We start from the raw sequence: 12,403 nt of genomic DNA, 5'->3' as shown, positions 1-12,403 counted from the left end.
TGAAGTATATTCTTTACCTCCTTTCTTCTCCAGGTGCCCTCCTTAGTTGTTCAGTTCTCACATCCTTCTTGTTTTCTTTTTCTTTCTCATGCCATTCTTTCTGCCTTTCCTTTCATTTCAAGCTTTTGAAATTCTATTTTTTCTTTACCTTCTTCATAAATCCTTCTGCCCTTGTCCATTTCAGATTCCATCAGTGCCTTGTAGCATTTGTGAATTTTTCCCCCTTTGTTGTTAGATATTTCTAGTTTTCTCTACAAACTATTATAAATTGAAATCTGCTCAAGGGCAAGGAAGTTGGTCATTGTCTTCTTGGTTTTTCCCGTCATTCCCAGCATACTCATTTGTAGGCAGCAGGTTTTCAGTGAGTATTGAGTGAACAGATAAAGCCAAAGAACAAATCAAGTAAAAAAATAAACCAATAAGCAATATCACTCCCAAGTATGCTAGAGAAATAAAGTAGCAAATTAATCCACATGTCTATAAGAAGGATTCCTCCCATCAAATAAATAGGTCGAACAGGATTCCTGGGAGAGATAGCTGACTCTAGTCCAGGGCAGTGTGGGAAATTAACAAGGTGGCGCCAGTCGGGCTCTCTCGCCCCATGCTCTCACTCCCTCTCGCCCCATGTTCTGTAAACATTGACTTTGCACGGCTGTGTAACAGCTGAGATCACTTATAGCACTGCACATGTGCATCATGAGGTACCCACTTGGTCGCGGGCTACTTTTTGTGGTACGCCTGTGTGAGCTTCACCATGAAAGCGCTGGCTGCCCCTGCGCTGGGGCTGCACTGGAGTGATAGCACGGTTATGTTATATGAGGTTGTGTTATGGCTACATTATGGCTACATTATGATTATGCTATGGCTGCTGCTGTGGCTACTGCACCAGCAGAAGGGCAGTGTTACGGCCGCAGTGCCGGCCAGGAGAGAGGGAATGCGTCTGCGGTTCCCATGGCTCCTCGCGCTTTCTTCCAGCCTCTTAGCTCCAGCACCAAGAGGCTGAACCCTGGGTTCAGCGAACAGTGTGAACAGCAAAACAGTTGGCATCAAGAACGGGATCAGCAGTACAGGCAGGAAATGTATAAATTGGATTTATAAGATTTTTGTCACATCAGAAAGCAGTGGAACTATCTAAGATTGCTGAGGTTCCGTTAGAAGGACTCAAGAATTAACATTGAATTCTGACTGATCAAAGATTAGTCAATTTGAGCATCAAACCATAAATAAAGCAGTAAATTGAAATAGATCCAATATGTTTAAATCCATAAACTTACAATATTAAAAAAGAAAAAGATTTGGTCACCTCTGGAACTCATTTCTCATTCTGAAAACAGGTAGATAAAGAGAAAGAAGAAAACGTTTGTGCTACCTTGACTATAGGAATTATACCTGAGATAAATAAATAAAGAGAATTTTTCTTTTTTTTTTTTTAATCACTGAACTCCAGGTGATAGATAAAGAGAGGGTGATAGAATATCAATTCAAAAAAAAGTTTATTTTAAGACAGTCTATCCAGCAAAGGTTGTTTGGAAAGCTGGACAGCCACATGTAAATCAATGAAGTTAGAACACACCCTCACACCATACACAAAAATAAACTCCACATGACTCGAAGGCTTAAATATAAAATGTCGCCATGAAACTCCTAGAAGAGAACATGGACAAAACATTCTCTGACATAAATCGTACCTGTGTTTTTTTAGGTCAGTCTCCCAAGGCAATAGCAAAAGCAAAAATAAAAGCAAAATAAACAGATGAAATCTAATCAAACTTACAAGTTTTTGCATAGCAAAGAAAACCATAAATGAAAGGCAGCCTGTTACTGGGAGAAAATATTTACAAATGATTTTACTGACAAGGGCTTAATTTCCAAAATATACAAACAGTTCATTCAACTCAATTATAAAAAAGCAAACAGCTCTTACAGTGGTCAGAATGGTCATCATTATAAAGTTTATAAATAACAAATGCTAGAGAGGGTATGGAGAAAAGGGAACTGTGCTACACTGTTGATGGGAATATAAATCTGTGCAGCTACTATGGAAAACAGTTTGAAAGTTCCTTAAAAAATCAGTTGTCATATGGATGTAGCACTCCCACTCCACTTTATATCTGGATAAAAGTTATAATTTGAAAAGATAAATGCATGCCAGTGTTCTTAGCAACACTATTTACAATAGCCAAGGCTTGGAAGCAATCTAAATGACCATTTATAGATGAATAAAGGAAGATGTGGCATATATACCCAGTGGAATACTACTCAGTCATTAAAAGGAATTAAATCCTGCCATTTGTAGTAACATGGATGGACTAGAGATTATCATACGAGATGTCATTAGAGAAAGATAAATATCACATGGTATCACTTGTATGGGGACTCTAAACTATGATACACCACTACAATATTGTAAAGTAACTAGCCTCCAATTAAAATAAATAAATATATATTTTAAAAAATAAAATATAACACAAATGAATTTATTCATGAAACAGAAACAGACTCACAGAAAAAAGACTTTTGGTTACCAAAAGGGAAAAGGGATGTTGAAGGGATAAATTAGGAGTTTGGTATTAGCAGATACAAATTACTGTGTATGAAATAGACAACAAGGTCATATTATATTGCAATACTATATTTCAGTTCAGTTCAGTTCAGTCACTCAGTTGTGTCCGACTCTTCACGACCCCATGATTCGCAGCACACCAGGCCTCCCTGTCCATCACCAACTCCCGGAGTTTACTCAAACTCATGCCCATCGAGTCGGTGATGCCATCCAGCCATCTCATTCTCTGTCGTCCCCTTCTCTTCCTGCCCCCAATCCCTCCCAGCATCAGGATCTTTTCCAGTGAGTCAACTCTTCCCATCAGGTGGCCAAAGTATTGGACTTTCAGCTTCAGTGGCAGTCCTTCCAATGAACACCCAGGACTGATCTCCTTTAGAATGGACTGGTTGGATCTCCTTGCAGTCCAAGGGACTCTCAAGAGTCTTCTCCAAAACTACACTTCAAAAGCATCAATTTTTCGGTGCTCAGCTTTCTTCACAGTCCAACGCTCACATCCATACATGACCACTGGAAAAACCGTAGCCTTGACCAGACAGACCTTTGTTGGCAAAGTAATGTCTCTGCTTTTTAATATGCTATTTAGGTGGGTCATAACTTTCCTTCCAAGGAGGAAGCATCTTTTAATTTCATGTCTGCAGTCACCATCTGCAGTGATTTTGGAGCCCAGAAAAATAAAGTCTGACACTGTTTCCTTAGGTTGCAGTCAGATGCAATTAGATGAATAATTTCCCAACCTGGAAATGTTAACACGGCTCATTTGGGTGTTTTTTTTTTTTTTTTTTTTTTTTTTTAATGATTTTTGAGCTTTTACTTCCTCTTACTGCTGATCATTTCAAGAGATCCTTCAAACCACTCCAGTAGAGTATAGTATTGACCTTCCTACTCAATGCAGAAAAGGAAATAGAACCAGACTCCAGTATACCCCAGCAGTTTCAGTCTCCCAATCAAGTATTATAAAGAGTCTTTAAACTTATCAAAGTCAGTGTTGGTCCTTTAAGTAGTGTATGTGTGAAGAGGTAATAGAAGGAGCTGACTGTATATCATAAAGTAAATATATTAACTCAAAAGCAAAATAAATAATCTATATAAGAAAGAAGAGAAAGAACTCATGTAAATGGTAGGTTGTATAGTCTTAATTCTAATTTGTAATAAAATGTCGTAGTTACAGCAGACAGTTGTGGCTTTTTCTCTTGCATGCACCTTGTTTTCCTCACCACATCTGTTTTTCAGGTTTTAGCATTTCTGACAATTTTCCGTTTAGCTTACAATACATGTGTACATTTAGCATGGCAGTGTTCCTGCAGCCATATTACCCTGCCCACAAAACTTTACAGTTGTGTCTTATCATTAATTTTCCCTTTGATTCATGGCAATAGGACAGGACAGTAATAGTCCTAGATGAATTTCTGGATGAATTTTGAGAGGACATTTTGTTTTAAAGTCCTTCATAGAAGGCTTTACAGCAGCATTTTCCAAAGTAGTTTCTTCATAATACTGTGTATTCCATGTATTACCAGTTCCAGTGTTCCTAAAAAGGGAGTGGGGATGCTCAATGGTTAAAGAAGTTTGAAAAGTACATCTTACCTTAGAGGCTCAGTATGGACACAAAGCCTATTAAGCTCTGAGAAAGACTGTGGTTTAAAAAGATAAAAACTCTTTCAGTGTCTCTTAACCAAGTATTTTCCAAACTTTTCTGACCCCCAAATCCTTTTTTGTGTATCTGCTAGCACTCCATTTTAGGAAATGATCCTATCAGTTCAGTTCAGTTTATTTGCTCAGTCGTGTCTGACTCAGCAACCCATGAACTGCAGTACACCAGGCTTCCCTGTCCATCACCAACTCCCAGAGCTTACTCAGACTCATGAACATTGAGTTGGTGATCCCATCCAACAGTCTCATCCTCTGTCATCCCCTTCTCCTCCTGCCATCAGTCCTACCCAGCATCAGGGTCTTTTCAAATGACTCAGTTCTTTGTATCAGGTGGCCAAGTATTGGAGTTTCAGCTTCAGCATCATTCCTTCCAATGAATATTCAGGACTGATCTCCTTTAGGATGGACTGGTTGGATCTCCTTGCAGTCCAAGGTACTCTCAAGAGTCTTCTCCAAAACCACACTTCAAAAGCATCAATTCTTTGGCGTTCAGCTTTCTTTATAGTCCCAACTCTCACATCCATATGTGACTACTGGAAAAATTATAGCCTTGACTAGATGGACCTTTGTTGGCAAAGTAATATCTCTGCTTTTTAATATGCTGTCTAGGTTGGTCATAACTTTTGTCTAGGTTGGTCATAAGCGTCTTTTAATTTCATGGCTGCAATCACCATCTGCAGTGACTTTGGAGCCCCCCAAAACAAAATCAGCCACTCTTTCCACTGTTTCCCCATCTATTTGCCATGAAGTGATGGGACAAGATGCCATGATCTTAGTTTTCTGAATGTTGAGTCTTAAACCAACTTTTCCACTCTCCTCTTTCACTTTCATCAAGAGGCTCTTTAGTTCCTCTTCACTTTCTGCCGTAAGGGTGGTGTCATCTGCATATCTGAGATGATATTTCTCCCCACAATCTTGATTCCAGCTTGTGCTTCTTCCAGCCCAGCGTTTCTCATGATGTACTCTGCATATAAGTTAAATAAGCAGGGTGACAATATACAGCCTTGACGTACTCCTTTTCCTATTTGGAACCAGTCTGTTGTGTCATGTCTAATTCTAACTGTTGCTTCCTGACCTGCATACAGATTTCTCAAGAGGCATGTCAGGTGGTCTGGTATTCCTGTCTCTTGAAGAATTTTCCACAGTTTGTTGGGATTCACATGGTCAAAGACTTTGGCATAGTCAATAAAGCAGAAATAGATGTTTTTCTGGAACTGTCTTGCTTTTTCGGAGGAGATCAGGCGTGTTCAGGTGGTATGGCCAAAGACCTCTCTTGCTTTTTCGATGATCCAGCAGATGTTCGCAATTTGATCTCTTGTTCCTCTGCCTTTTCTAAAACCAGCTTGAACATCTGGAAGTTCACAGTTCACGTATTGTTGAAGCCTGGCTTAGAGAATTTTGAGCATTACTTTATTAGCGTGTGAGATGAGTGCAGTCGTGCAGTAGTTTGAGCATTCTTTGACATTGTCTTTCTTTGGGATTGGAATGAAAACTGACCTTTTCCAGTCTGGTGGCCACTGTTGAGTTTTCCAAATTTGCTGGCATATTGAGTACAGCACTTTCACAGCATCATTTAGGATTTGAAACAGCTCAACTGGAATTCCATCACTTCCGCTAGTGTTGTTCATAGTGATGGTTCCTAAGGCCTGCTTGACTTCACATTCCAGGCTGTCTGGCTTTGGGTGAGTAAGCACACCATCGTGATTATCTGGGTCATGATCTTTTTTGTACAGTTCTTCTGTGTATTCTTGCCACCTCTTCTTAATCTCTTCTGCTTCTGTTAGGTCCCTACCATTTCTGTCCTTTATTGTGCCCATCTTTGCATGAAATGTTCCCTTGTATCTCTGATTTTCTTGAAGGGATCTCTAGTCTTTCCCAGTCTGTTGTTTCCCCCTATTTCTTTGCGTTAATCACTGAGGAAGGCTTTTTTTAATCTCTCCTTGCTATTCTTTGGAATGCTGCATTCAAATGGGTATATCTTTCCTTTTCTCCTTTGCCTTTCACTTCTCTTCTTTTCTAAGCTATTTTAAGGCCTCCTCAGACAACCATATTGCCTTTTTGCATTTCTTTTTCTTGGGGATGATCTTGATCCCTGTCTCCTGTACAGTGTCATGAATCTCTGTCCATAGTTCTCAGCACTCTCAGATCTAATCCCTTGAATCTATTTCTCACTTCCACTGTCTAATCGTCAAAGATTTGATTTAGGTCATACCTGAATGCTCTAGTGGTTTTCCCTGTTTTCTTCAATTTAAGTCTGAAGTTGGCAATAGGAAATTCCTGGTCTGAGCCACAGTCAGCTCCTTGTCTTGTTTTTGCTGACTGTATAGAGTTTCTCCATCTTTGGCTTCAAAGAATATAATCAATCTGATTTTGGTGTTGACCATCTGGTGATGTCCATGTGTAGAGTCTTCTCTTGTGTTGTTGGAAGAGGGTGTTTGCTATGACCTTGGCATAAGAGCTCTTGGCAAATAGAGCTCTTGGCAGAACTCTATTAGCCTTTGCCCTGCTTCATTCTGTACTCCAAGGCCAAAAATTTTCCTGTTACTCTGGGGGTTTCTTGACTTCCTACTTGTGCATTCCAGTCCCCTATAATGAGAAGGACATCTTTTTTGAGTGTTAGTTCTAAAAGGTCTTGTAGGTCTTCATAGAACCATTCAACTTCAGCTTCTTCAGCGTTACTGGTTGGGGCATAGTCTTGGATTACCGTGATATTGAATGGTTTGCCTTGGAAATGAACAGAGATCATTCTGTTGTTTTTGAGATTGCATCCAAGTACTGCATTTCGGACTCTTGTTGACTATGATGGCTACTCCATTTCTTCTAAGGGATTCTTGCCCACAGTAGTAGATATAATGGTCATCTGAGTTAAATTCACCCATTCCAGTCCATTTTAGTTCACTGATTCCTAGAATGTCGACGTTCATTCTTGCCATCTCCTGTTTGACCACTTCCAATTTGTCTTATTTCATAGACCTAACATTCCAGGTTCCTATGCAGAATTGCTCTTTACAGCATTGGACTTTACTTCCATAACCAGTCACATTCACACTTGGGTGTTGTTTTTGCTTTGGCTCCGTCTCTTCATTCTTTCTGGAGTTATTTCTCCACTGATCTCCAGTAGAATATTGGGCACCTACCAACCTCAGAAGTTCATCTTTCAGTGTCCTGTCTTTTTGCCTATTCATACTGTTCATGGGGTTCTCAAGGCAAGAATACTGAAGTGGTTTACCATTCCTTTCTCCAGTGGACCATGTTTTGTCAGAACTCGCCACCATGATCCGTCCGTCTTGGGTGGCCCTGCCCAGCACGGCTCATAATTTCATTTAGTTAACAAGGCTGTGGTCCGTGTGATCAGATTGGTTCGTTTTCTGTGATTGTGATTTTCATTCTGTCTGCCCTCTGACGGGGAAGGATAAGAGGCTTATGGAAACTTCCTGATGGGAGAGACTGACTGAAGGGGAAATGCTGCTATATACACTCAGTAATTTAAATGTTAGAACAAAACATTCTTGTCTGGTTGCTTAAATACTTGCTTTTTTCAGATTGAAAAGATAACTAACATTTCTATACATTTGTTTATCTAGTTGGCATAAGAACCTTTCCAAAAACAGGATTGGCTAGACTAAACTGTCAGCTTTGTCAGACATGATCTTTAACTGCTTTCAATAGGGCACCAACCTTGTACTGCCCAGATAGTATTAGCCCTTAGTTCACCTTACAAAATTTGTACATTGTTTCAGTTGCTGGGCTTCATTAAAATATGTTTGAGCAAAAGAAATCCTTAGGTAACTCTCTGCACCTTAAAAAACAAAAAACACATTTATTGTCAATTTAAATACATTGGTATATTGCCAGTATTTCTGGGTCTTCTTGTTTTGTGCTCCTCTGTTGTAGGCTGTTTATAATAAGTCTCTGGGGGAGTCAAGAAGCTGGGATAAATTCATTCCTTCCCTGTCTGCTGCCAAGAAAAGGAGTCAGTTAGGTGCTTTCTGCAAGTGGAAATGAACACTGCTCATCTTCTCCCCTGAGTATTGAAAGAGAAGGTATCTCTTTCAGTACTTCTCCCCTGAGTATTGAAGTAATGATACCTTTACTCCTGAGTATTGAAAACTAAAATATTGAGTTGGCCAAAAAATTCATTTGGGTTAGATAGAGATCTCTTCAAGAAAATTAGAGATACCAAGGGAACATTTCATGCAAAGATGGGTTCGATAAAGGACAGAAATGGTATGGACCTAACAGAAGCAGAAGGTGTTAAGAAGAAGTGGCGAGAATACACAGAAGAACTGTACAAAAAAGATCTTCATGACCCAGATAATCACGATGGTGTGATCACTCACATAGAGCCAGACATTCTGCAATGTGAAGTTAAGTCGGCTTTAGAAAGCATCACTATGAACAAAGCTAGTGGAGGTGATGGAATTCCAGTTGAGTTATTTCAAATCCTGAAAGATGATGCTGTGAAAGTGCTGCACCCAATATGTCAGCAAATTTGGAAAACTCATCAGTGGCCACAGGACTGGAAAAGGTCAGTTTTCATTCCAATCCCAAAGAAAGGCAAACTCAAAGAACGCTCAAACTACCTCACAGTTGCACTCATCTCACACGCTAGTAAAGTAATGCTCAAAATTCTCCAAGCCAGGCTTTAGCAATACGTGAACCATGAACTTCCAGATGTTCAAGCTGGATTTAGAAAAGGCAGAGGAACCAGAAATCAAATTGCGAACATCTGCTGGATCATTGAAAAAGCAAGAGAGTTCCAGAAAAACATCTTTCTGCTTTATTGACTATGCCAAAGCCTTTGACTGTGTGGATCACAATAAACTGTGGAAAATTCTGAAAAAGATAGGAATACCAGACCACCTGACCTGCCTCTTGAGAAATCTGTATGCAGGTCAGGAAGCAACAGTTAGATCTAGACATGAAACAACAGACTGGTTCCAAATAGGAAAAGGAGTATGTCAAGGCTGTATATTGTCACCCTGCTTTTTTAACTTATATGCAGAGTACATCATGAGAAACGCTGGGCTGGAAGAAGCACAAGCTGGAATCAAGATTGTGGGGAGAAATATCAATAACCTCAGATATGCAGATGATACCACCCTTATGGCAGAAAGTGAAGAGGAACTAAAGAGCCTCTTGATGAAAGTGAAAGAGGAGAGTGAAAAAGTTGGCTTAAGACTCAACATTCAGAAAACTAAGATCATGGCATATTGTCCCATCACTTCATGGCAAATAGATGGGGAAACAGTGGAAAGAGTAGCTGACTTTATTTTGGGGGGCTCCAAAATCACTGCAGATGGTGATTGCAGCCGTGAAATTAAAAGACGCTTGCTACTTGGAAGGAAAGTTATGACCAACCTAGACAGCATATTAAAAAGCAGAGACATTACTTTGCCAACAAAGGTCCATCTAGTCAAGGCTATGCTTTTTCCAGTGGTCATGTATGGATGTGAGCGTTGGACTGTGAAGAAAGCTGAGCACCGAAAAATTGATGCTTTTGAAGTGGGGTTTTGGAGAAGACTCTTGAGAGTCCCTTGGACTGCAAGGAGATCCAGCCAGTCCATCCTAAAGGAGATCAGTCCTGGGTGTTCATTCGAAGGACTGACACTGAAGCTGAAACTTGGCCACCTGATGTGAAGAGTTGACTCATTGGAAAAGACCCTGATGTTGGGAGGAGGAGGGGACGACAGAGGATGAGATGGCTGGATGGCATCACCAACTCGATGGGCATGAGTTTGAGTTAACTCCGGGAGTTGGTGATGGACAGGGAGGCCTGGCCTGCTGCGAATCTTGGGGTTGCAAAGAGTCGGACACGACTGAGCGACTGAAGTCAACTTAACTGATACGATGTTACGGAAAAAGCAGGATGTACTTTTTGGCCAACCCAGTATGAATGAGATAAGTTTTTTTAAATATTCATTAAGCCTTTTTTAAATACTGTCTTTGTACCAGATAATTCTGCTAATTACCAGATATAAAAAGCTAGAAACAACATTTATTGCTGCCCCCAAAGAGGATTGTGTAGTGTAAATAGTACATATTCACAGTGCAGTGTGTTTAGTCTTAATAAGCAGAAATAGGAGGCTCTGGGGACAGCTAACTCAAATACTTTGTCCACTTGATGCAAAGAGTTGATTCATTTGAAAAGACCCTGATGATGGGAAGATGGAGGGCAGGAGGAGAAGGGGTTGACAGAGGATGAGATGGTTGGATGTCATCACTGACTCAATGGACGTGGGTTTGGGTAGACTCTGGGAGTTGGTGATGGACAGGGAGGTCTGGCATGCTGCAGTTCATGGGGTCGCAAAGAGTCGGACACGAGTAAGTGACTGACCTGAACTGAACTGAGTGAAGGAAGTAAAAAGCCTGATCCTGGATGATAAATGTCCTTTGCTTATGCAGGCAAGGGGATAAAGGACGTCATAGACAGAGGACAGCTTGTGTAGAAGTCATGGGGTTATGAAAAGTAAGGAATTTGGAGATGCAGGTAGCTTGGTTTTGTGTAGCTTAATTATGGTATCAATAGAAACTACTTCCCTATAGCTCGGATGGTAAAGAATCTGCCTGTAATGCTGGAGACCTGGGTTCAATTGCTGGGTCAGGAAGATCTCCTGGAGAAGGAAATAGCAATCCACTCCAGTATTCTTGCCTGGAGAATTCCATATACAGAGGAGGCTGGTGGGCTTCAGTCCATGGGGTCACAAAGAGTTGGACACGACTAAGTGACTAACACATATACACATGGTACTGATAGCAAAACGAGTGGGTGGGCCTGAAATGAAGGTCAGTAGTTCACAGCAGTGATTGCTATATGTTAGGCAGAGAGTTTCGGAGAAGGCAGTGGCACCCCACTCCACTACTCTGCCTGTAAATTACCATGGACGGAGGAGCCTGGTAGGCTGCGGTCCATGGGGTCGCTAAGAGTCGGAGACGACTGAGTGATTTCACTTTCACTTTTCACTTTCACGCGTTGGAGAAGGAAATGGCAGCCCACTCCAGTGTTCTTGCCTGGAGAATCCCAGGGATGGGGGAGCCTGCTGGGCTGCCGTCTATGGGGTCGCACAGAGTCAGACACGACTGAACTGACTTAGCAGCAGCAGCAGCCGCCAGAGAGTTTAGAAGACTGCTCCATACCATAGATGATTCTTGAATCTGTGCTAGCTAGCACTTTACATATTAATAAATTAGTTATTAAAATTAGTATTGAGTAAACCATGCTAAATTTCTGAAGCTTACTGTGCATTTCCAGATGATAGCATAGTCATATTATTTTGTGTTAATAATGCCATCTTCACAATTTATGAACCTGATCATTTAACAAGTTGCCCTCATAATGCATTAGCTCTATAAAGTTGGTTTTACTGAGATATAATTTACTTACAATACCAATTTTACACGTATAGTTCACTGAGTTTGACAAATGTATACAATCACATGTCCACCACTCCTCTAATAAATTCAGTACCTTTCAGTCACAGTCATGTCTGACTTTTTGTGACCCCATGGACTGCAGCACATCAGGCCTCCCTGTCCATCACCAGTTCTTGGAGCTTGCTCAAACTCGTGTCCATAGAGTTAGTGATGCCATCCAACCATCTCATCCTCTGTCGTCCCCTTCTCCTGCCTTCAACCTTTCCCAGCATTAGGGTCTTTTCTGAGGAGTCATTTCTTTGCATCAGTTGGTCAAATCTAATCATCATGTAGTATACCTTCATCACCCTCCCTTAGCTTTTGGGTTTTTTAAAAAATATTTTTAAATATTTATTTGACTGTGCAGGATCTTAGTTGCAACATGTTGGATCTAGTTCCCTGACCAGGGATCAAATCCAAGCCCCCCTACACTAAGAACACAGAGCCTTAGCCACTGGACTACTAGGGAAGTCCCTCCATTAGCTTTTTTTTTAATCCTTCCATTAGTGTTTAATTAGAATTTATTAAACTAAATAAAAAACAAACTCTTTGAACCCTGAGGAACATAATATCTGAATAGAGAATTTTTTAAAATCAACTTTTAAACTATGGAAATAATTTTTTCTGTAAAATAAAGAGATATTCTGTATAAGTACTGCTTTTAAGAGGTTTTATCTCTTGAAAACTTCAGAAGGAGGAAGGAAGAAGCAAAGCAACTGTCTACTGAGTGACTGGTGTAATGTTACATAAAGATGTTTGGAGGTGGAAGAAGAACAA

At 40.5% G+C, this 12,403-nt stretch overlaps 1 protein-coding gene across 23 annotated transcripts in view; it reads left to right on the top strand.

The window, feature by feature from the left end:
- The window catches only part of SLMAP (sarcolemma associated protein), a 149,786-nt gene that overhangs the window by 70,605 nt on the left and 66,778 nt on the right, over window positions 1–12,403 (top strand). The gene's annotated exons all lie outside the window — the stretch shown is intronic.

Source organism: Muntiacus reevesi, chromosome 4, assembly GCF_963930625.1.
Source record: "Muntiacus reevesi chromosome 4, mMunRee1.1, whole genome shotgun sequence".
In the NCBI taxonomy this organism is placed as follows: Eukaryota; Metazoa; Chordata; class Mammalia; order Artiodactyla; family Cervidae; genus Muntiacus; species Muntiacus reevesi.
The sequence above is the reverse complement of the archived record's forward strand: the minus strand, read 5'-3'. Positions and strand labels throughout refer to the sequence as shown.